The 25587-nt window shown below is 40.4% G+C and overlaps 1 protein-coding gene across 6 annotated transcripts in view; it reads right to left on the reverse strand.

Annotated features, from left to right (window-relative positions):
- The window catches only part of DCTN6 (dynactin subunit 6), a 1120059-nt gene that overhangs the window by 738971 nt on the left and 355501 nt on the right, over window positions 1–25587 (reverse strand). The gene's annotated exons all lie outside the window — the stretch shown is intronic.

Raw genomic sequence — 25587 nt, forward strand, 5'->3', positions numbered from 1 at the left:
CGTACCTCCCATTGTGTTCTCAGGAGATAGATGATTGGCTATTTCTTTACCTCCTGTTTTAGCCTAATTAGCATTTTAGCGAGCTCTCTTTCCTACCGCTTGGTCGGGTGTGAGCTAAGTTGCAAGACCCATGTAGCGGTCACCTTCCCAGCTAGGCTTAGGGATTCTTAGTCGGCCTAGGAAATCCAGCTAGTCCTGTCTCTCACTGGAACCAGTCCCCATGGATAGTGAGGGACACCTGTACTGTTATTTGTGCAGCAATTATGGTCTATGAAGAAGCTTCACAAACACTATCCATTTTCTATCATTTGTTCATGTCAAAGGACAAATTTGCAACCAATTTAGTTAAATTATTGCATTAGCTTTTATTTTCGATTCATGAATTAAAGCATCATCTCTAAAAGTTTAGAAAAGATGCTTGGATAAACTGAGCACAGGAGGTTGACTTTATTGGCAAAAAAGGGTTAACATACACAGAAATAGGGAACAAAGCAAATTGGTAGTTTCAAAGTTACTTTCCTTATAGGATTTAAAATAGAGACTTCCTTGTCATGATGGCTAAAACTGGCCTATTTGAAGATTTGGCTATACTCTCTCCTGGTTTCTCAGAAGGTCAGGTAAACAAGTTAGTTTTGGTTTGATGACATGGAACTTTAGCATGAGTGACTCCATTTTGGTTTGGTCTGTTGGGGCCTAGTGCAGGAGCTCAGGCCAAGTCAATGAACGCCTATAAGTTTTATTTTATATTAATAATGTAAACATCATTAACATCCTAGTTTTACACATGAGGAAACAGCCTCCGAAAGACCAACTGACTTGCTCTAAGTTGCACTGTAGGTTAGCACATGAATCAGCATTGAAATACGATTTTTTAAACTGAAGTCCTTCATTTCCTCTTTATCACAAAACCCTTGCTCCATTTTGCCACTTCCTTTATGGCTGCCCTGAACAAATATTTTGACCAGACTCACCTGTAGTGTCATACAATGGGATTAGTCCTGGGCTGAGAATTTTCTTTCTCGCTTTCTTATAATCTCTATGCTACGCTGGGTATCGATCCAGAAGAGTTGAGGATTTCTCCTGCAGGTAAGAATTGCATCTGTATAGTCCTAAAACATAAGCGAGGAGAGAAGAGGGCCTTACTAACTCAACCACACCTATTCTGAGCACAGGCCTCCTTGGACTTGGTTTTATCTAGTACAGAGAACAGCATAGTTAATGCTCAACTCGAAATGCTTAAAAAGAGGGCTTCCACTACATCATGGGTTCCTTTTGGGTTCCCTTATACAGACATAGAGAAAACAACTTTTTCAATCAAATGAGTTGCTAAAACTGAAGTCATTTGCGTTCCTGGTATGTCTAAATCTGCATCTATCTAGCTCATGTTATTTACTTCTACCAAAAAGAAAAATGGATTTATCAGAAAATGAAAACTACCTGACTAATATCATTGAAAGGCTCTTAAGTCATTCTGGTTAATTTTTTTCTTTCAACGTTTAAAGATTTTTGTCTGGTTGTGATTACCCATGATTTTCATATGTATGAAATCTTTGTGAGTTTTCATACATATCTTTGCCAGTTACTTCCTATGTATCTGACACCTCATGCAACGTGTATTGTTCAGATCATAAAATGCAGATCTGAATAAGGACTGTATCACTACCTATCTCAGAGGTTAAGAACTTATGACAAATTCTAAGAATGGGGAGGAGGGGAACTGTAGCTTTTTCAAGTAGTTTGAATCAAGAACTGAATTGAGAAGGATGCTTTTGGGCTGGGCATGGTGGCTTATGCCTGTAATCCCAGTACTTTGGGAGGCCAAGGTGGGTGGATCACGAGGTTAGGAGATAGAGACCATCGTGGCCAACCTGGTGAAACACCATCTCTACTAAAAACACAAAAAAATCAACCGGGTGTGGTGGCACACGCCTGTAGTCCCAGCTACTTGGGAAGCTGAGGCGGGAGAATCGCTTGAACCGGGAAGGCAGAGGTTGCAGTGAGCCAAGATCACACCACTGCACTCCGGTCCGGGTGCGACAGAGCGAGACTCCATCAGAAAAAAAAGAAGAAGAAGAAGGAGAAGGAGAAGAAGAAGAAAGAAAAAAGAAAGGTGCTTTTGGATTTCCAGATTCTCTGGATTTTTTAAATGTACACATATAGCGAAGTATCCAGGTAAATGTAGAGGAGAAAGTCTAAACAAGCTGAAAACATCCTGGATGAATCACTTGATTAGTGTCTACATTGCCCAAATGCCCCTTTACTTTGCTTTAGGCGGAAAATCTGCTTGTTTTCACCAAAACTATTTGAAACAAAACAGGTCATAAACCAGATGGACTCCCTCCAGGCATTTTATTAAGGTAGCACCTCAAGGTATGAGAGGTAGGCTCACAGTTCACTCTCCAACAGGGAAGTGAGGAAAGGCATTTTCCAAAATTAAGCTCTTATGAATTAAATATTCAGAACAAGTTCTCTGAGGAAGGAAAAATGGCATTATTGAACAGTTATTTTAATGAATCATAAAGCTTTCCCCCCTCTTCTAAAATGCTTCTTTAGCTGTATAGAATAAAATTAAAAATAGACTGATCCTCACATTTAAATATAAATTTGCCATGCAAATTATTTCCTGCTTAACTACCCTTTGCCAGCCAGGGGTGGAACAGGGGATTGGTTCAGCAGCCCAACACACTGCTCTAGTTGGTACAGGCTGGATCCTTACCTTAGGTTAGGTAGCTAACCTAGGATTCCAAAGGGCCCCCGCTGATCCCTAAAGAGAGGGAGCTTGGGGTGGGTTATAGAGGGAAGACGTCTGAGTTGAGGGCTCCTGACATATCCTATTAAAGATGAGCATTCCTTAAGAATCCACCTATCTTAGGAAGACCAATTAATTCCAGGAAGAAGAAGAAGAGGAAGAGGAAGAGGAAGAGGAAGAAGAAGAAGAAGAAGAAGAAGAAGAAGAAGAAGAAGAAGAAGAAGAAGAAGAAGAAGAAGAAGAAGAAGAAGAAGAAGAAGAAGAAGAAGGGAGGAGGAAGAGGAGGAGGAGGAGGAGGAAGAGGAAGAGGAAGAAGACGACCACCTCAGGACTTGCTTTTCTCTTTTTGTTTCAGTTTCTCCATTAATGGAAAAGCATTTCCCACAACCACAAGTAACTATTTTCCCTCTTCTTTAAAATATTTAGGAAGGACACACCCAGGAAATTTCATTTGCATTTTGATGATAGCTTTTGTCCCTTGTTTTACTTCCAAAGCTGATATTTTGTTGCCTAACTTGATTGATAACTGCTTCATTTACAACCCAAAAGGTTTAAATAAAAAGTGATAAAGGGAATTTGCATAGGTAATTCCAACTGAGCTCCCTAACTAGTAGAGAAACCAATTACACTAATCCTGCTATTTTAACTCCCTGGAGTCTATTCCCATCTCCGTCCCCTAACTGTAAACAAAATTTTGTTTTGAAAGTACCTATGTGCATTTCCCCCCATTGGGAAAGGGTCCAGAGACTTGATCAGATTTTCAAAGATGTCCCAGATCCAGAAGAGTTTAGAACCACCATTGTCAAGTGGAGAAATGGAGCTACAATCAACAAAGGCTGAAAAAAAAAGTGAAATCAAATTGGTGCTCCCCAAACTAAATGGAAGTCTCCCTGGGGCACTGCTCAAGTGAGGAGAAGTAAGGCTGTTAAAACCTGTGGCCAGACAAACTTCCTGTGGACTCCCAGTGGAATAACCCTCTCCTGAGAATCGGGGATTTCTTGCCCATGGATGTAGTGTATTTCCATAAAAGCAGCCAGAAACAAACCAAGAAGAAGAAATGAGACCCCTAAAATTATTTATCTAGGAAACACAGGTAAATCACAACACATGGCTGGATTATGTGAGGGCTCTCTTACTGTACAAGACATATTAATCTCACTCCTTGCATTAGAAATGACTGAAGCCGGCCAGGCACAGTGACTCACACCTGTAATCCCAGCACTTTGGGAGGCCGAGGCAGGAGGATTGCCTGAGCCCAGGAGTTTGAGACGAGGCTGGGCAACATGGTGAGACTCTGTCTCTATTAAAATTTAAAAAATAAAATAAACAAAAAGAAATGACTGAAGCCTGTCTACAGCTAATTCAAATGAAAAGGAACTTTTTGTTGTTGTTGTTTGTTTTTTTGAGACAGAGTCTTGCTCTGTTGCCCATGCTGGAGTGCAGTGGTGCCATCTTGGCTCACTGCAAACTCCACTTCCCCAGTTCAAGCAATTCTCCTGCCTCAACCTTCTGAATAGCTGGGATTACGGGCACACGCCACCATGCCCAGCTAATTTTTGTATTTTTTTAGTAGAGACGGGGTTTCACCATGTTGGCCAGGCTAGTCTCAAATTCCTGGCCTTGTAATCCACCCACCTCAGCCTCTCAAAGTGCTGGGAATACAGGCGTGAGCCACCGCACCTGGCCGAATAATGTTTTCATTGACGTATGACAAATATACAGAAAAGTGCACAAATTTCAAGTATACATCTTGATAAATTGCCACAAAAGTGAGCACACCCACTTAACCACCACCCAGGTCAACACGTTTACAAAAACATGATCAACATTTTCCTAATGACTAAAGATGATTAATGAGGCTGAACACCTTTCATATCTATATAGCTGTATATGGTTTTCTATATATGTATGCATGTGTACGTTATTTGGGTATTCTCTTTTATAGAGGGCCTTTTCAAGTTCTTTGTTCATTTCTGTACTGGGTTATCTGTATTTTCTAGCTGATTGGTAAGCAATAATTTGTGTATCTGGATATGAGTCATTTGTCAGTTATATGCGTTGCAAATATCTGCTCCCATGACAGAGGCCCTTCTCTCCCATAAAGATATCTGTGATGAATACAATTTATGGTGAATGTTTGGTTTGTTACTTAAGAAATCTTTCTTACCCCAAGGTCATAAGGATATTCTACTATGTTCTGGAAAATGTACTGAATGACCATTCACATTTGGAGATACAGTCCACTTGAAATAGATTTTTATATATATGAGATAGGGGTTAAATTTTAATTTTTCTTTGTGGATATCTAGTTGACCCAACACTATTTATTAAAGACTGTCATTTCCCATGGCTCTGCAGTGTTCCTTTGTGATAAATCCTGTGTCCATATATGTGTGGCTCTTATTGAACTGTGTTCATCAGTTTGGTCTATTTACCTGTCGTCGTACTGGTTACCTACTGTATTAATTTCTGTAGCTAAATAAAATCTTGATTTTAGTAGTGTAAGTTTTCCAACCTCTCTATTTTTCAAGATTATCTTGGCTACTCTTCTTTTCCCTTTATATTTCCATATAAATTTTAAAATAAAATAATCTCATCAGTTCCTTCGCACTCAATAGAAGCCAGTTGGGATTACACTGAATCTATGTATCAATTTGGGGAGAATTGGAATCTTTACAATACAGAGTCTTATCTTTTTATTTTTATATATGAATTTTATTAGAATTTCCTTCAGTTGTTAAAATTTCTCTCAATAATGTTATATGGTTTTCTGTGGAGATGTCCTCAATATCTTTCATTAGATTTATTCCTAAGTAGTTGATTTAATATACTATCCTAAATGGTGATATTTAATAATTTTACTTCTAATTTTTTATTGCTGTAGAAATACTATTAGTTTTTTATATGTAGATCTTGTAACTGGTGACCTTACTTAATTCACTCATTTAGTCTGAAAGTGTATCTGTAGATTCAGTTGTAATTTCTATGTATTATCAAGTCATCTATGAATAACGACTTTTTTTCCTTTTTGTCTAACCAATGCTAATGCCTCTCACCTCTCTTCCTCCTCCTCCTTCATTGAATAGAACTTCAGTACAATGTTGAATAGAAATGGTTCCAGTGAACATCCTTGTCTCAGTCCCAATTTCAAGGGGAAGTGCCGGAATTTTACTATCAAATATAATGTTTGTTGTGAGATTTTTGTAGACACACATTATAAGATTAAGGGCATTCTCTTTTGTGGAAGTCAGCATCTAAGATGGCCCCAATAATTCTCACCTCCAAGTCCAAGTTCTTGTATAGTATTCTGCCACACTGAATCATGGCTAACCTGTGTGTTGAAAAGAATATGGCAGAATCAATGGGTGACTTCCAAAATTATGTCATCAAAGACATTTCTGTGTCCATCTTATCTCTCTAGGGTTTCTTAATCTTTCTTGAATTACTTACCCTGAGGGAAACCAGCCATTATATCTTGAGAAGACCCAACCAGTCCTATAAAGAGGTTCACATGTAATAATAATGAATAAAGAATAATGTATCTCACCAACAACCAACACCAAGTTGCCAGCCATGTGAGTGAGCCACCTTGGAATCAGATCCTCTGAGTCAAGCCTTGCTATAACTGTGACCCTTACCAAAATGTTAATTAAAACCTCATTGAGAGATCCAGAGCAAGAATTCCAATCTAAGCTGCTCCCAGATTCCTGATCCAGAGAATATGTAAGGATGATAGGCGTTTATTGTTGTTTTGAGCCACGAAGTTTTGGGTAATTTCTTATGCAGCAATAGTTATTACAACTCCTGCTCTTACTTTACCAAGAGTTTTATTTTAAATGAGTGTTAATTTAACCAAATGTTTTTCTGCATCTATTAAGTTATCATATAATTTTTCTCATATTTTGCACAATATGTGAGTAGAACACATTTCCAGAAGTAAAATTTTTGACTCAAAGATGATGTGCATTTTTAGTTTTGATAGCTATGACCGAACAGGCCCTCAAAGAGGGTATATCAATTTATACTGTCACCGCTAATGCCTGTTTCCTCATATCCTTGCCAACAGAGTGATATTAACTTTCTCATTGTCTAATATAAGGTTTAAAAAGGTATTTTTTGTTTTTTTAAATTTGTATTTTCTTAATATGAGTAAGATTGAGTATGAGTGCAATTAAATGCATACAACTTAGAATTATTACATTTTCTTAGTTGGTTACCCTTTTATCACTCTGAACTCTATCCTGTCACTAACTTTTGGCGTAACTTTTATTGTTATGAACCTCTAACTTTAATACTGCTTCTTTTCTTAAAGCTTATTTTGTTTAACGTAGGACTTCATCTAGTATATTCCATGATACACCTTTTTTCATTCTTTTACTTCCAGCATTTCAGTATCCTTACCTTTAGTGTATGATTCTTAGAAAGTAGCATATAATTTGAGTGTTTCTTAATCCTTTCTGATAATCTTCACCTTTCAATTGGAGTATTTAATCTCTTTATATTTAATATAATTACTGATACATTAGATTTTAATACACTATCTTACTATCTACTTTACATTTGTTCCACCCATCCTGTGTTCTTTTACTTCTATTTTTCTTTTTCATGTCTTCCTTTGGATTAATTGGTTTTTATTACTCCGTTTTGCCCTGTATTTGCTTGTTAATCATACTTTCCCAAAAAAAGATTCTTTCAGTGATTACTCTAGAGATCTAGCATTCACCCTTGATTTATTAAAGCAAAATATAGGCTGGGCACTGTGGCTCACACTTGTAATCCTGGCACTTTGGGAGGCTGAGGTGGGAGGATTGCTTGAGCTCAAGACTTTGAGGCCAGCCTGGGCAATACAGTGAGATCCCATCTCTAAAAAAAAAAAATAACTGTACATGGTGGCACATGCCTATAGTCCCAGCTACATGGAAGATTGAGGTAGTAGAATCACTTGAGCCCAGGAGATCAAGACAGCAGTGAGCCATGATTGTGCCACTGCAGCACTCCAGCCTGGATGACAGAGCGAGACCCTATTTTTTTTTTTAAGTAAAATATAAATTGGCACTTTGTCACTTCCCAGACAATGCAATGACCTTAGAACATTTTAACGCCATTTAATTCTTCCTGCCTTTTATACCATTGTTCTGTGACTTTAAATTCTATACGTAGTTAAAACCTCACAAAACACTTCAATTACTGTTTTATGTATCACTTTTTATTTTGATTTATTTAAATATTTAGCCTGTATGTTTTCTTCTTTCAGAATCTGTAAACTACAATCTAAGAATTATTTTCCTTCTACCTAAAAGATTCCCTTTACTATTTCCTTGAGTGCAGGTTTGCTGCTGATGAATTATCTCCATTTTTATAATAATGCCATTGTTTTCTCTTCATTTCTCAATTTTTTTAAATTGGACCTAGAATTCTGAGTTTCCAGTTACTTTAATACATATTTATACAAGGTTATTCATTGCAGTATTGTTTGCACTAGCAAAAATGGAAACAGCCTTAAGTCCATCAGTAGGGAACAGATAAATACATTGTGAATCATCCACTCAATGAACTACTATAAAAATAAATAAGGCCAGGTGCAGTAACTCACACCTGTAACACCAGCACTTTGGGAGGCCGAGGCAGGAGGATCACCTGAGGTCAGGAGTTTGAGACAACCCTGGCCAACATGGTGAAACCCCATCTCTACTAAAATTACAAAAATTAGCCAGGCGTGGTGGCACACGCCTATAATCCCAGCTTCTAGGGAGGCTGAGGCAGGAGAATCACTTGAACCAGGGATGTGGAAATTGCAGTGAGCCGAGATCACACCACTGCACTCCAACCTGGGCAACAGAGGAAGACTGCATCTCAAAAAAATAAAAATAATAAAAATAAATAAATAAAAACTAGCTGTAATCCAGCACTTTGGGAGGCCAAGATGGGTGAATTGCTTTAGGTCAGGATATTGAGATCAGCCTGGGCAACATGGCAAAACCTCGTCTCTACCAAAATAATAATAATAATAATAATAATAATACAAAAAATTAGCTGGGTGTGGTGGCACAAGCCTGTGGTCCCAGCTGGCAGGCTGAGGTGGGAGGAATGGCTGAGCCCAGGAGGCAGAGGTTGCAGTGTACTAAGATTGTGCCACTGCACTCTAGGCTGGGTGAGAGTGAGACTCCATTTCAAAATAAGTAAGTAAATAAAAACTCACACTTTCTGTACTAATTTGAGAGACGATCTAGCTCAGTGGTTAAGAGAATGAGCTCTTAAGACAATAAGATTATGGAGCAGCTTCACCACTTTTAAAAAGGTTTTTAAGCAGAAGTTTAAAGGATCGTTACATAGTAAAGTCAATCTACAAAGAAAATAACACCCACTCCCTTTTCACCTGGGTGTTTTTGTGGAGGTCAATTGACCATGCTCAGTTGTCTGGGTTTATAATTTCAGACAACCAAGGAATGGGTCCCAGATAATCCACAGAAAAAGCAGAACTTGGTAAGACCAATACTGAGATAAGACTAAGATAGTTACTATGAACAAACTAGAACACATTCCAGGAAGTACATGTGAACTCCCCAGTGCAATGCATCAAACCACCGGCCTTGATTCTAGCAGCAGGAAGCGACTGTAAGAGCATAGGCTATAAATATAAAGTATTTGAAGCAAAAATAGAGCAAGGTGTTAACATGTCTCCTCCAGACTTCATTCCACTGTCTTCACATTCTTGATATTTTCTCTGTCCTTCCAATTTTTGTCAGATACTTCAGAAGATCTCATTATGAGAACTTCTTGTTGGTTTTTAAAATCCTTTACAACAGAGGACTGAAGTTATGTGGTAAAATGGAAAGAGCTGGGGACTTGGAGAAGGAAGACTTGTTTTAATTACTAATTTTGGGTTTTTGTTTTGTTTTGAGACTTCTTCTTGCTCTGTCGCCCAGGCTGCAGTGCAGTGATGTCATCACAACTCACTGCAGCCCTGACCTCCCAGGCTCAAGTGATCCTCCCATCCTAGCCTCCCAAGGAGCTGGGACTACAGGGTGTGCAAGCACGCCCAGCTAATTTTTGTATTTTTTGTAGAGAGAGGATTTTGTCATGTTGGCCAGGCCAATCTGGAACTCCTGGGCTCAAGTATTCCACCTGCCTTGGCCTCCCAAAGTGTTGGGATTACAGGTGTAAGCCGCTGCACCTGGCCTAATTACTAACTTTGTGATAAACGATCTCTATGAACTCTCTGAGCCTCAGTTTCTTCCGCTGTAGAATGGGTCACAGTGAAACCTGCTCTGCTTCACAGAACTGCTATTAATATGAAAATGACTTAAGGCATGTATACATGTAAATGCTAGCGCACTATACAATCATGAGGTATGATCTGTCCAACCATCAACCCAGCCATGGACAAGACTGAAAGCTGTCTACCTAAAATCTATTTTCTCCATTTCACTTACTAACAGCAACCCTGTTTTGTGGGGAAGGGAAAGTCATTGTGCTCAGGTTAAAAACTACATCTCCTATACGTCCTTGAATCTCAGAAGTCTGCTAGAGACTTCTTGGAAATATCGGTTTTCTAAATATGGGGACTACCTCTTCCCTTTTGTGCCTTCCTTCCTCTTCCTGATGAAAATGTGGACATAATGTTAAGAACAGCAGAGACGTCTTAGAACTATGAGGGAAAAGCAGAGACCTCAGCCCTGATACTCTTGGGCCATTGAACTAACGGTAACCACTGCCTGTGCCCAGATTTCATGGCGCATGAGAAATCAAAATAAACAACCAAACGTGGCGTTTAAGCATTGGTAAGTGTCAACTCCTGGCTCTTGGAGGTTGGGGGTGGGGGCGTAAAGCCCTGATTTTTAGCATTTGTTATTTTTGTGGTATAAATTATTTCATTTAGGTCTGATTTCAAAAATAAAAAGAGATGCACAATAGCACACCATTATATAGTATTCCAATCACATGGACAATGTAAATAACATATTTACATATCTAATTTTCAATAATGGCTGTTTTTAACAATTGGCACACAAAACTCCTGAAAATTCAAGAATCAGCTCTTGTACAACACACTGTTGGGTTTAAGCCAGCATTCATTGCATTGTCTGTTTCTCTAGGAGAAGACCATCTAAATTAATACATCAGCCAATGTTTTCTTTCCCACCATTCTTCAATTCGTCCCTACTACATAACCAGATCAATTCCTCGCTTAGTTCATTCTTGCTTTCATGCTTTCTATCACACGTTCCTTTCATTATTTTCTATCTTTCTTTCTTTTCTTTTCTTTCTTTTTTTTTTTTTTTTTTTTTTTTTTTTGAAACAGTCTTGTTCTGTTGCCCAGGTTGGAGTGCAGTGGCGCAATCTTGGCTCACTGCAACCTCTGCCCCCAGGCTTAAGCGATTCTCCTGCCTCAGCTTCCCAAGTAGCTGCGATTATAGGCATGCGCCACCACGCCTGGCTAATTTTTGTATTTTTAATAGAGACGGGGTTTTCACCATGTTAACCAGGCTGTACTCAAACTCCTAACCTCAGGTGATCCACCCCTCTCAGCCTCTTAAAGTGCTGTGATTATAGGCATGAGCCACTGCTCCAGGCCTATTTTCTATCTTCCAAAAGGGTAAAATTCCATCCACATTGGAGATGTATACATTGGTTACTGCTGTCTGGATATATTCAGACCTGTCCTGTTCCAAGCTTAGCAACTGAATGACAACACATTCTTGAGATGCATATGCAACAGGAAGTCAGGAGGGATGACTTTTTTTTTTCAGTGCTAGAATAGAGGAGGATAGTAAGCAAAACATCTCATTTTGTTGTTGTTGTTGTTGTTGTTTTGGAGATAGTGAAGATAATGGGTATGATAATGAAGATAAGATAGGGGATAAATGCAAAGTATCTTCTGGTTCAAAAGAATAGAATGTGGAAGAGCTGAATGACCAGCAATATGGATAATCAACAATCTGAAACAGTTGATCACAGAATGAATCATTAGTCAATAAACTTATAAATATGTAAGTTGAAAAAAAGCCTTGGCCAGGAAGGAAGAAAGAGGAATTTGGAGTAAGCGTCATTCTTTGCAGCTTCAGAAAATACAGAATCGGGAATACTAGGTAGAAATTATTTCATGACCTATTTTGGCATAAGGGATAATGTTCTAACAACAAGCATTGAAAGAAACAAACTCAAAGTATGATGAACTCCTCTTAGAATAATTCAAGCTGAAGCTAGCTGGGTACTCACTAGAGACGCTACAAAGGGGATTTCTGAAGAAAGAAGTAGTTGAATTTGCCATCTTCTAAAATGCCATCTTCAAATATGATTCTTTGGTAAGGAGTACATTGCTCTAAAGAGATGTAAGAAAGTTGCTAATTGTGGTTCTTACAGAATCCAATTTGAAGATGTAGAATCACTTTTAAAACTTGGTGTGGCTGGCCAGGCGCGGTGGCTCACACCTGTAATCCCAGCACTTTGGGAGGCCAAGGTGGGAGGATCATGAGATCAAGAGCTCGAGACCATCCTGGCCAATATGGTGAAACCCCGTCTGTACTAAAAATACAAAAATTAGCTGGGCGTGGTGGCACACACCTGCAATCCCAGCTACTCGGGAGGCTGAGGCAGGAGAATCATTTGAACCCAGGAGCTGGAGATTGAAGTGGGCCAAGATCGTGCCATGGTGACAGAGCAATACTCCATTTAAAAAAAAACAAAAACAAACAAACAAAAAAAAAAAACTTGGTGTGGCTTTGATTCAATCATCAAGACCCACAGTATTGCATGTCTTACGCTCTTTCCTACATACTCAGCTAGGCCAATCTCAGTATAGCTAATTGTATCTGTTATCTATTGGTGCATAGCAAGCCAACATTTTGTGGCTTTAAGTAAATCTATTTTATTTGCTCATAAGTCTGTGGGCCAATATTTTGGACTGGTTTCAAGTGAGCAGGTGACTTTTGCTGGTGTTGTCTGAAGTTATCCATTGAGGCTGTGGCCCTGGTGGATTGCCTGGGGGCTGCTCGATCTAGAGGGTCTCAGCTAGGATAGCACCTCTGTTCTACAGTTTCATTCTCCAATAGACTAGCCTAGGCTTCTTCATACAGCAATGGTAGCATTTCAAGGGGATAAGAACAGAAGCTGCAAGACATAGAAGTCATATAATATCACCTCTCCAACATTCTATTAGTCAAAGCAAGTCACAAGGCCAGCCCAACTTGAAGAGGCGTGGATATAGATTTCATTTCTTGATGAGAGGGGCTATAGATTTTGTGGCCATCTTAAATCTATTGTATTAGTAAATCCACCTAACTTTATTATGTCTTATACAGATGCTTAGTCTCCTATCTGTGTTTGCTGGTGATGATATTTCAACAGAATGGGAGTGGAAATCTTTTCCACAAAAGATCCAACTCTGATGAGGCAGTTGTCACCCCCTTACTTCTTCCATAGTTGTTGATAAGGCCAGGCATATCAAACCTTTTCTAAAACCGTCTGTTACTAGCATCTGTATGAAGAGGAGGCAGAATGGTCCCAATCTGCTACCTACAACAGATTGCCAGAGAAATGGTTGCTTTCTTTACACTCAAGTGCCCTTTCCCCAGCACCCTTGCTGATAAGCCAGCATTCGCCAAAGACCAGTAAGTATGCTGACATTTCACTAAGAGTTGTTATCTCTAGACACCTGTGGACAAATGTGCTAATGAGAGGGTTTTCTTAAGGGCTCTTCTATCCATGATTATTCCAAGCCACAGTTGAATACAAACATCATCAGAACAGGGGGTTATGCTTCATAGCCTAGAATGCTTCTGTAATACTTAATCCTCTTTATGCTTGTGACAGATCAGCCTCTGAAATAGGAGCACAGCCCCAGGGGAGAGAGTGGCTTAATCATCAGGCTTGAGGTGGGAGAGCACCAATGGGTAATGACTCTGCAGCCCCATGGCACTCATAGTCTATATATTTCCAGTCCAATCAAGCCAGAAACCCAAGTAATTATTTACCATCAAACTTCGTTATTCAAATCATTTATGGAACAATTCTCCGAGAGGGGCTAGTTGTTTCTTATACTTTCTTAGTAGAGAAAGAAGTCAGTGAAAAGAAGTTTTTATATCATGCAAAGGCTTTACTCCAAGACAGTTAGTTCCCCATGCTGCTTAAACAAGCCCGATGACCAAATATCTGAACTTTGTTCAAGTTTCTTTCTTTCTGTTTTTCTTTCTTTCTTTCTTTTTCTCTTTTTTCCCTTTCTTTCTTTCCTTTTTCTCTTTCCCGCCTTTCTTTCTCTCTTTTTCTTTCTTTCTCCTTCCTTCCTTTCTTCCCTCCTTTCTTTCTTTCTTCTCTTTCTTTCCTTTTTCTCTCTTTCCCTTCCTTCCCTCCTTCCTTCCTCCCTTCCTTCCTTCCTTTCTTTCTTTCTTTTCTTTCCTTCTTTCTTTCTTTCTTTCTTTCTTTCTTTCTCTCTTTCACACACACTCTCACTCTCTTTCCTTCCTCCCTTCATTCCTTCACAGGATCTGGCTCTGTTGCCCAGGCTACAGTGCAGTGGCATAACAATAGCTCACTACCGCCTTGACTTCCTGGGTTCAAGCGATCTTCCCACCTCAGTCTCCTGAGTAGTTGGGACTATAGGTAGGCGTCACAATGCCCAGCTAATTTTTAAATTTTTTTGTAGAGTGAGGTCTCACTATGTTGCCCAGCCTGGTCTCGGTTTTCAGAGCTCAAGTGATCCTCCCACCTTGGCCTCCTGAAGTGCTGAGATTATAGGCGTGTGCCACTGCACCCAGCCATTTGTTCAAGTTTCTAGAAAATTTTACTTGTCACTTCTTGAGTTTTTCATGTTCTGTCTGGACTGTCAGCAGTTATAGGTGTTACCTTCTCAGGCACATAAACATGTCTTTATTTATTTATTTATTTATTTATTTTTGTAGAGATGAGGTCCTGCTATGTTGCTGGTCTTGAACTCCTGGCCTCAAGCAGTCCTACTACCTTGGCCTTCCAAAGTGTTGGGATTACAGGTGTGAATCACCACTCCTGGCCTAAAGTTACCTTCTGCTTCTTCTTCCTCTTGCAACTCTACCTCCCACCATCCCCTTCTTTTTTATCTGCTCCCTTTTTTCCATTATCCTTATAGGTCTTGCTTTCCGTTTAAAGCAGAATCTAGCACTTGAAACACAATCTACTCAGTATTTTAAACACAAAGGGATTTCATTATAGAAGCAGTAGAAAGGTTGGAGAAATGGGATCTCAGATGAAGCTCCAGGAGAAACGCCCAGAATACCAACGAATTAACCACCAGGGAGCTACTTCCTCTGCTAAAATCAGGAAAGTGGCAAATCCGAAGGCTGTTCCAGAAACTACTGTGTTCAAGAACATATCACCAAAGTTGCAATCCAGGGATGAAGAAACAGGAATCTGAAAGCCAGGATCAAAAAGTTATTGTTTCCGGCCAAGCACAGTGGCTCATGCATGTTATCCCAGCATTTTGGGAGGCCAAGGCAGGTGGATCACCTGAGATCAGGAGTTCAAGACCAGCCTGAACAGTATGGCGAAACCCCATCTCCACTGAAAATACAAAAATTAGCCAGCCTTGATGGCGGGCGCCTGTAATTTCAGCTACTCGGGAGGCTGAGGGAGGAGTATGGCTTGAATCTGGGAGGTGGTGGTTTGAGTATGGCTTGAATCTGGGAGGTGGTGGTTGCAGTGAGCCGAGATCGTACCACCACACTCCAGCCTGGGTGACAGAGCGAGACTGTCTCAAAAATAAAAGAAAAAAGAGTTATTGCTTCTCACCACCTATAAAGCTAGACCAGTGCTCCATTAAATTCCATGATCCCATGACCTTGCTTGCCTACAGAAAATAGCCAAAAGCATCATGCAATTGGCCACCATATCATCTTGTCCTTGCAAATATCACATAAGTATCTCTGATGAAAAGAAACAATTTTCTGGTTGAAAGTGTGTCTGGGAAGTCCAGTCACTTTTAGTTTTCTAACCTCTGCAGTAAGGGAAGACATGTTAGAAGGAGATGTCCATGAGTACCTATTGATCAAATCCTACAGGGTTACCCTCAGTGGTTACCCTTCCCTCTAATAACCTCAATTAGAATGTTCAACAAACAAGCACATGCCAGGCACTCCTACACTTATTTTCATTTTTTTTTTCTTTTTTTTTTTTTTTTGAGACAGAATCTTGCTCTGTCGGCCAGGCTGGAGTGCAGTAGCACCAATCTTGGCTCACTACAACCTCCGTCTCCTGGGCTCAAGCAATTCTCCTGCCTCAGCCTCCTGAGTAGCTGGGATTTACAGGCATGTGCCACCATGCTGGGCTAATTTTTATTATTATTATTATTATTAATGTTTTGAGTAGAGACAGGATTTCACCATGTTGGCCAAGCTGGTCTCAAACTCCTGACCTCGGGTAATCCACCCGCCTTGGCCTCCAAAAGTGCTGGGATTACAGGCGTGAGTCACTGCACCGGGCCACCTACACTCATTTTCAACATGATTCCATTGAATGCTAACATCACTCCCATAAATTAGACATGATGCTGACTCTAGTTTTCTAGATGAAGAAACAGAGGCTGAGGAATTTAAGTAATTTACCCCAGAACACTCAGTTGTAAGGAAAGAGCTGATAATCAAACCCAGCTTTATGTAATGCCAAAGTCGATTTGCATCAAAACCTATCTCACCTTAACTACTATGATAGATCACATTACAGAGCTGTTGACTCCCTCCCCAGACCATGGGCTCACTCAGTGAAGCACATAAGTCTTCCACTCTCCTTTCTAGAATGAGGCTGATTGCTTCATTCGTTTAACCCACTCCAGCAAGCCCTGGATCCAGGCATAGACACTGGCCAAATAGAGGACTGACAATACCCTTACTATATGATGTTCACGGTGGTTTTGCCACCCCTACACCAATTGGTTTTCTTAGAACATCATTGCAGAGAAAGCTGAAAAGACGAAATTTAATGACATAAAAAAGAGTCTGAAAACGATTTTTAGCTTAGTGTTTATAATCATCCCATGCATAATAAATATCATTCACAAATGTTAGGAGAAAGAACAGAGGCCCTCTAATCTGCTGCAGACCCAATGAATAGCCTTTGGCAGGTGAAAGTCAATGTAAAGGTATAGGCTCACCCACTAATGGTATGCAAAAACAATTAAAGCACTTGTTTTTTCCATTCTGATAAAGAATATAATTTAGGATCTGATGGTGAATCCCCCGTCTGTAGGTATTTGAAGTATCTTTCTGTCACAGCTGAGTACCAGTGTTTATGTCAGGAAAACAAAAACACAAAAATATTGTTCCTGGTCTAGTACTTCGTTGTTGTTGTTGTTGTTGTTTCCATTCTAATTCAGTCAAGGTTTAAATCCTTTCAACACAGGAATTCTTCATTCAAATAGAATGCTGCATCAAATCCACAATGAAGGTGTGGGGGAGGCAACAGGTTACCTCTCACCTCCTAGAGCCTCCAGCAGGGGCCTGAGAATTAAATGGACATAGGACAGATTAACAGGAGAGAAGCACACTGATTTTATTTCTGTGGGACCCCAGGTTGGAGTGCAGTGGCTCAATATTGGCATGGAAGCCCACACAGAAAAATAAAGACTCAAAGAAGTGGCAAAACCCAAGTGCTTATGTACTGAGTTGAACAAATAATAGTTAATAGTGAAAACATGGCAAGACAAAAGGGCTCAGACTTGTGTAGTTAATCGTGGAGAGAACTGGGAAGATAAGAATTAGTTTAACAAGTTTTGTCTGTACAGTTGGCCATCTCCATCTGCATCTGCAGATTCAGCCAATCATGGATCAAAAATATTCAAATAGGCCAGGCGTGGTGGCTCACGCCTGTAATCCCAAAACTTTGGGAGGCTAGTGCTAGAGGATTACTTGACCCCAGGAGTTTGAGACCAGCCTGGGCAACAGATTGAGACCCTCATTTCAACAACAACAACAAATTTTTTTTTTTTAATTAGCTGGGTGTGGTGGCCTGTGTCTGTGGTCCCAGCTATTCAGGAGGCTGAAGTGGAAGGATTGCTTGAGCCCAGGAGGTAGAGGCTGCAGTCAGTTGTGATCATGCCACTGCACTCCAGCCTGAGCAACAGGGCAAGACTGTCTCAAAAAAAAAATTTTTTTTTTTTTTAAAAACTAGTAAGAAATAACAATACAAAAAAAAATACAATTAAAAAGCAATTTAATAATACAATACAATAATAGTACAACTATTTACATAGTATTTACATTGTATTAAGTATTATAAGTAATCTGGAGATAATTTAAAGTATGTAGGAAGATGTACGTAGGTTATATGCAAAAACTACTTTGCAAATACTACTATATGTTACATGATTTTGGTATCCACAGGGGATCCTGGAACAAATGTCCTGCCAATACCAAGGGACAATTGTACAGATTTCCCTCAGCCTCAATTCCTCTTCCCTGGTGATACAACTGTTTCCTTCCTCCTAGTCTTGAAGGGACATCTTCCATGTGGAGGTTTCATCCCCTGCTTTCAGGAAGAAAGGGGAGGTCACAGAACCCTTCTTGCACCTACTGTTTTCCAAGCGCCTTAAGTTCAAAATAATCCTTCTGCCAAACTGGCTTATTTAGGGCAGCACATTCTGCCACCCTTCAGATGTAAGCGTGCCACCACTGAGCCGTTCACCTGACTCAGTACCTGGCCAGTCCTTCTGGTAATGGACAGACTTGCTGCCTCCAGCCTCCAGAGAGTTCCTTCTCAGACACAAGTGCTGTGAGACAGCTTCTGGTTCTCAGAGGGAATCTCACTTTACACACACAACTGGATCAGTAAATAGTACTTTCAGGCTGGGCATAGTGGCTCACCGCTGTATTCCCAGCACTCTGGAAGGCCAAGGCAGGAGGATCACTTGAGCCCAGGAGCTGGAGACCAGCCTGGGCAACATAGCGAAACCCTGTCTCTAGAAAAAATACAAAAAATTATCCGGGCATGATGGTGCATGCCTGTAGTCCCAGCTACTCAGGAGGCTGAAGTGGGAGGATTGTTTGAGCCCAGGAGGTCGAGGCTGCAGTGAGCCAAGATTGAGTCATTGCACTCCAGCCTGGGTGACAGAATGAGACCCTGTCTCAAAAAGAAAGAAAGAAAACGAAAAAGAAAGGGAGGAAGGAAGGAAGGGAGGAAGGAAGGAAGGAAGGAAGGAAGGAAGGAAGGAAGGAAGGAAGGAAGGAAGGAAGGAGAAAGAAAGAAAGAAAGAAAGAAAGAAAGAAAGAAAGAAAGAAAGAAAGAAAGAAAGAAAGAAAGAAAGAAAGAAAAGAAAGAAAGAAAGAAAGAAGAAAGAAAGAAAGAAAGAAAGAAAGAAAAAGAAAAAGAAAGAAAGAAAAAGAAAGAAAGAAAGAAAGAAAGAAAGAAAGAAAGAAAGAGAAAGAAAGAAAGAAAAGGGAGAAGGAGGAAGAAAGAAAGAAAGAAAGAAAGAGGGAGGGAAAGAAAGAAAGAAAGAGGGAAGAAAGGAGGGAGGGAAAGAAGGGAGGGAGGAAGGAAGGGAGGAAGGAAGGGAGGAAGAGGGAGGGAGGGAGGAAGGAAGGGAGGGAGGGAGGGAGGGAGGAAGGAAGGGAGGGAGGGAGGGAGGGAGGAAGGAAAGGGAGGGAGGGAGGGAGGGAGGAAGAAAGGGAGGGAGGGAGGGAGGGAGGGAGGAAGGAAGGGAGGGAGGGAGGGAGGGAGGGAGGAGGAAGGGAGGGAGGGAGGGAGGAGGGAGGGAGGGAGGGGGGGAGGGAGGGAGGAAGGGAGGGAGGGAGGGAGGGAAGGGAGGGAGGGAGGGAGGAAGGGAGGGAGGGAGGGAGGGAGGAAGGAAGGGAGGGAGGGAGGGAGGGAGGGAGGAAGGAAGGGAGGAAGGAAGGAAAGGAAGAGAGAAAAAGTGCTTTCAGAACTACCAGTTCTTTTAAAATGGAGCAAATGTTACAAAAAAAGCAGGGGGAATATTTTTATCTGAGGAGTCCCATGTCCTACACCCTCCTACAAAGGATATGATAATGAAAATGAAAACAAACCTTATCTCTCCCTCTTTGAGGCTGTCATGAACAAACAGTAAATGTTCTTATTAACTGTGAGGTACCCTTTCTGCCTGAAAATCACCACAGTGCGTGTGGGCATTTACTCAGTGTCAATGATGTATGGGTAACAATCAATGCTTCAGCACCATCAAGAGAGAGGATAGGTCTTCATTTTATTAGTCAGGGTATCTTATCTGCTCTTCACATTTCAACAGATTATAATATAATATTCTGCAGCAGCAACTCCTTTTTTGGTTTCTACTATAATTATCTGGAAATTCTTCCTAATTCCCATGCAATACACCTATCCCAGTGGGAATGGTTTATATTTAAATATAAACCATTTTTACATAAACTATATTAAATATAAACTATATTTAAATATAAACCAGTGTTTATTAGATTGAGTGTCCAATCTAAGTAATTCTAGTTCGTTTGACTTTTCCTTGCTCTCTGACATGGAAAGTCAGCTTTATGAGTCATCTGTACACTCTCTCTTGTTCTGTGTGTTCCTATTCCCTGAAATCCAGAGCAAGTTTTAATCCTCTAGGGACACAAAGCTTCACACAATTCCGGCTTCATTATGTACAAGAAAAATATTACCTTGGCTAAAAAGGGATCAATCCTTCTTTACAAACAGAGAATTAAATGAACAAAGGAACGTGTCAGTGTAATTTACCTAAGAATGGAGAGGTAAACGATAGAATTGGAGCCTGAGCTCAAATCAGGATAGTGCCAAAAATATACCATAGGTGCCTGGCATACACCCAGCCGAATATCTGGTGCAAATCCAAGGACACTGACTCAAAATTTTTCCATTCCAAAAATTCCTTTTCCAGTTTATTTTTCCAATGAATCTTTTGTAAAATATATTCCTTTAAAATTAAGGAACAGGTGATCCTCCTGAGTAGCTGGGACTACAGGCGCCCGCCACCATGCCTGGCGAAATTTTGTATTTTTTGTAGAGATGGGGTTTTGCCACATTGGCCAGGCTGGTCTCAAACTCCTGGGATCAAGAAATTTTCCCACATCAGGATCCCAAAGCGCTGGGATTACAGGCATGAGCCACTGCATCCAGCCCCGGTTATACCAATATAATAAAAGAAGACATATATCCATCATATATTACATCATTAAATGTAAATGTATTTACATTTAATCTGTTTGAAATACAATGTTTAAATATTTTAGCTTAATGGATGGTTAGCATTTTGCTAAAACTTAGTATCTACTCATGGGTATTCAAAATATATCAGCTATTTAATTTTTAAAAATGTTTTCTCATAAAATGAATGGTAAATATTACCTGAAGGAAACCACAGCTTGATCATGCTCTGCTCATAATACAAGGTTGTAGCCGTCTCTAAAGGTGGGTTATTTTATTAAATCCTGACATGAGCTGACATAAAATTTATAAAACAATCTAAGAACAATTCATGTAACATAACCAACCATCCAGAGGGTAGAGAATATATGCAAATAAACTAATCAATCTGTCACTTGGATTAAAAAAAAAAAAGAATAAAGAAAAAGAAGTTACCTTCCCTCATATGCCTGTGAATGAATATTTAATTTTCTTAGTCATCCATTCCCTCCCCATAGCTAAGATGAGGTGAAAGGGTTGTACTGTATCATTACCCTCTGGCTATGCTGTTTTAAAAACTAAAATATGCAGGCCGGGCGTGGTGGCTCACGCTTGTAATCCCAGCACTTTGGGAGGCCCAGGTGGGCAGATCACGAGGTCAGGAGATCAAGACCATCCTGACTAACACAGTGAAACCCAATCTCTACTAAAAATACAAAAAATTTGCCGGACGTGGTGGCAGGCGCCTGTAGTTCCAGCTACTCAGGAGGCTGAGGCAGGAGAATGGCATGAACCCAGGAGGCGGAGCTTGCAGTGAACTGAGATTGCGCCACTGCACTCCAGCCTGGGCGACAGAGTGAGACTCCACCTCAAAAAAAAACAAAAACAAAAACAAAAACTAAAATACACTACATCTGTGATTTTCCATCCCCTTTCCTACCTCAGTGTTTACTTAGATGCATCATACATGAAATGAGCTGCTTTCATGTAAAGCCCTGAAGAAGTCAACTGATTTTTTAAAAATCTGATAGATGTATGTTTTCTTTTATTATATTCATATAACCAGGGCTGGAGGCAGGGGCTCACGCCTGTAATCCCAGCACTTTGAGAGGCCAAGGTGGGTGGATCACTTGAGTCAGGAGTTGAAGACCAGCCTGAGAAACATGGCAAAACCCCGTCTCTACAAAAAATACAAAAATTATCCAGGCAAGGAGGCATGCACCTGTAGTCTTAGCTACTCAGGAGGCTGAGGTGGGAAGATCACTTGATCCTGGGAGTCTGAGTGTGCAGTGCTACAGTGCACTGCAGCCTGGATGAGAAAGTGAGACCCTGTTTCAACAGAAAGAAAGAGAGAGAGAGAGACACAGAGAGAGAGAGAGAGAAAGAAAGAAAGAGAAAGAAAGAAAGAAAGAAAGAAAGAAAGAAAGAAAAAGAAAGAAGAAAGAAAGAAGAAAGAAAGAAAGAAAAGGAAGGAAGGAAAGAAGAAGGAAAGGAAGGAAGAAAGAGAAAGAAAGAAGAAGGAAGAAAGAAAGAAGGAAGGAAGGAAGGAAGGAAGGAAGGAAGGAAGGAAGAAAGAAAGAAAGAAAGAAAGAAAGAAAGAAAGAAAGAGAGAGAGAGAAGAGAAAGGAAAGGAAAGGAAAGGAAGGGAGGGAGGGAAAAGAAGGAAGGAAGGGAAAAGAAGGAATGAAGAAAGGAAGGAAGGAAAGGAAGGAAGGAAAGGAAAGGAAAGGAAAGGAAAGAAGGAAAGAAAGAAAGAAAGAAAGAAAGAAAGAAAGAAAGAAAGAAAAAAAGAAAGAAAGAAAGAGAAAGAAAGAAAAGAAAGAAAAGAAAGAAAGAAAGAAAGAAAGAAAGAAAGAAAAGAAAGAAAGAAAGAAAGAAAGAAAGAAAGAAAGAAAGAAAGAAAAAAGGTATAACTATAATAGGTTTGTTGCCCAATGTGCACAGCATGACAATACACAAAGACACCAGGTTGCAACAGAGAAAGTTTAATTGTAGGGCCATAGAACAAGGAGAAGAACTTCAGATCTATCTCCCTAAGGAATTTGGGGCTAGGCTTTTTAATCGTTTTGGAGTGGATGGAAGTGTGGAGATTGTTGATTGGTGTGACAGAGAGAGGAAGACACTGATTCAGTTTCTCTTTGGGGGTCTTTAAACTGGTTGGTGTCAGCAGTTCCACTGGAATTCAGGATCGGCTTAAGCAACTCTTAAAAACTTTATGATTCTAATATCAGAAATTCTATCTGTAGAAACAATGGAGATGTAAATGGTCAGTGCTACGTGACTTTCGGTTACAAGGAAGTAGGTCAAAGTGCACTCTGATTAATGTTTAATTATAACTATTAATTCTTGATAACTCTGTGAGGATGGTTTCATTGGGAGGTACCACAATGGTACTGGTTGATTTGAATATTAAATGTCATCAGCATAAAATGTTTGTTGTTTTTATTTACTGCTCATACCTATTTAATGAAGTCCCAGAACACCAAGCATTTACTATTAATGTTCCAATCTGTCCCCCACAAAATTCTCACCACACACTCACCATCATGGAAACCATATTTTTAAGAGTTTATTTTGCAAGAAAATTGGATGACTTTTCACATTTCTACTACTCATCAAATGCACCAATATCTACCTATGAGAGTTTTTGATGAGTGTGAGATGAGAAGAATTCTGTAATAAGTTGATACAAATCCAATCAAGAGCAAGGAATCTTGAGATTTCAGTTAACTTGCAGCCCTACTCTAGGTCAATGGAAAGTTAAAGAACCAGTTCATCTCATCCCCACCACACCTGACTCCCACAATTTCTTCCTTTATAGTATCCCAAGGATGAAGGGACTGTCAGCCTAGAACCTCTGTTCTAGGAGATAGAGCTGAGAAGATTTTTCTTAGATCATTCTTTTACCCAGTAATCCCCAGGGCCCCAGTACAAGAGCTGTGAAGAGCATGAAAACAACAAAGCTGTTTCCACCGGAAGCTAAGAAGCAACCAAACAGAATTAATCTGGAACCCACGCTGCAGATGGAATTTTGTTGTTGATGATGATGATTAGGAGGAAGGATTGTTTTTATTATTGTTATTTTACTCTCTTTTTCCTCCCATAATGTTCTCTTGTTGAATGATTATGGGGACAGTTTGATGACCATTATTTCAGTTACTCTTTTACCTGATTCTCCTCCCTTTTCCTCTTCCATTCCCCAACCTCTCACAAAATCCCAATTGTCTTAAAAGGATCTACTCTTTCGTGGATATTTTCCCCCTTCTCCTGCCATCTAGCAACAGGACTGAGGTCTTTGGGGGCTTTGTAATGAGGTGGAGATCCTGGAAGGGTTGAAGCTGAGATGCTTACAGCACATGGAATTACACACTTGCCTCTGCTGATTTGCGTGGGGACTGGGATTCTCTAGGGTTCAGATACTTTCAGGCATATCCAGAGACTGGGGAAGTGGAGATTGGGGAATAGATAGAAGTGAGATGAGAAAGAGGATTTTAGGTCTCTGAGAAGAAAATACAACTTAAGAGAAGGAGACAAATTATCCTAACTCTCAGTACCTGGTAGTAGGAGGCACAGTGTAGTTCTAGAAACAATATAGTAGCTGAAGGAGTTAAAAATACACACCTCTGCCATATTAATTATTTTGAGCTAAAAGCACTTAAAAAAAAAAGGTGCAGGAAGAGCGCTCTGAACTTCCTTCTGTTTCTTCAAAGCAGGAGATGAAATTTCCATGTGAAAGATGCCTCCCGACACGAAAGGAAACATCGTTCTTATTATCAAGAACGGGAACTTGAGGTGGTGGGAAATCTGTACCAAAAAACCTTGTTAGATGAACCCTAATCCTCTTAGCTACCTCTCTACACAATTAACTGCCCTACCCCAAACCCTTTGACCTTGTCACATTTTTACAATGTTCTGCTCTTTGTCCAATTCGGGGTGTAAGTGTTCAACTCTGACTGCATCTTTGGGGTCTTCATTGCCTTATGCAGGCTCCCGAGCCACATAAAACTTTTATATTAAATAAATTTGTCTGCTCTTCTGTTAATCGGACTTATGTCATTTTAATTCTCAGATGCAGCAAAAACGAACAACAACAACAAAAACACTCTGAAAGGGTAGAGGTAAAATTTTGCCTCCCTACATAAGTCTGACGTAATCCCTCCCTACCTGGGCATCCCACCAGCCTATGCATCTTCCAGAAATGAACATTGTGGCAGAAGTGTACAGGCTTCTCTACAAGGAGGGAGGAGAGAGAATGGGGGAGGAGAGAGTGCAGAAAAGAAGCCATTCCCAAGCCTTCTGTTGTGGTGTCTTCTGTGAGCTCTGCATCCTCAACCTATCCTCAAGATGTTGGTTTTTGGTTTTTGGTTTTTGGTTTTTTGAGACAGTGTATCACTCTGTCGCCCAGGCTGGAGTGCAGTGGCGCGATCTGGGTTCACTGCAACCTTCGCCTCCCAGGTTCAAGTGATTTTCCTGCCTCAGCCTCCTGAGTAGTTGGGATTACAGGCACCTGCCACCACACCTGGTTAATTTTGTGTATGTTTAGCAGAGATGGGGTTAGACCATATTGGCCAGGCTGGTCTTGAACTCCTGACCTCAGGTGATCTGCCTGCCTCAGCCACCCAAAGTGCTGGGATTACAGGCTTAAGCCACCGCATCCAACCACATTCCCAAGTTGTTCATACCACCCAGGGTCGTGTCTGTGGCCCTGTTCCCACCTAATTCCACCACCAGGATTGTCACATTCATTC

Source organism: Macaca thibetana, chromosome 8 (assembly GCF_024542745.1).
Source record: "Macaca thibetana thibetana isolate TM-01 chromosome 8, ASM2454274v1, whole genome shotgun sequence".
Taxonomy (NCBI): domain Eukaryota; kingdom Metazoa; phylum Chordata; class Mammalia; order Primates; family Cercopithecidae; genus Macaca; species Macaca thibetana.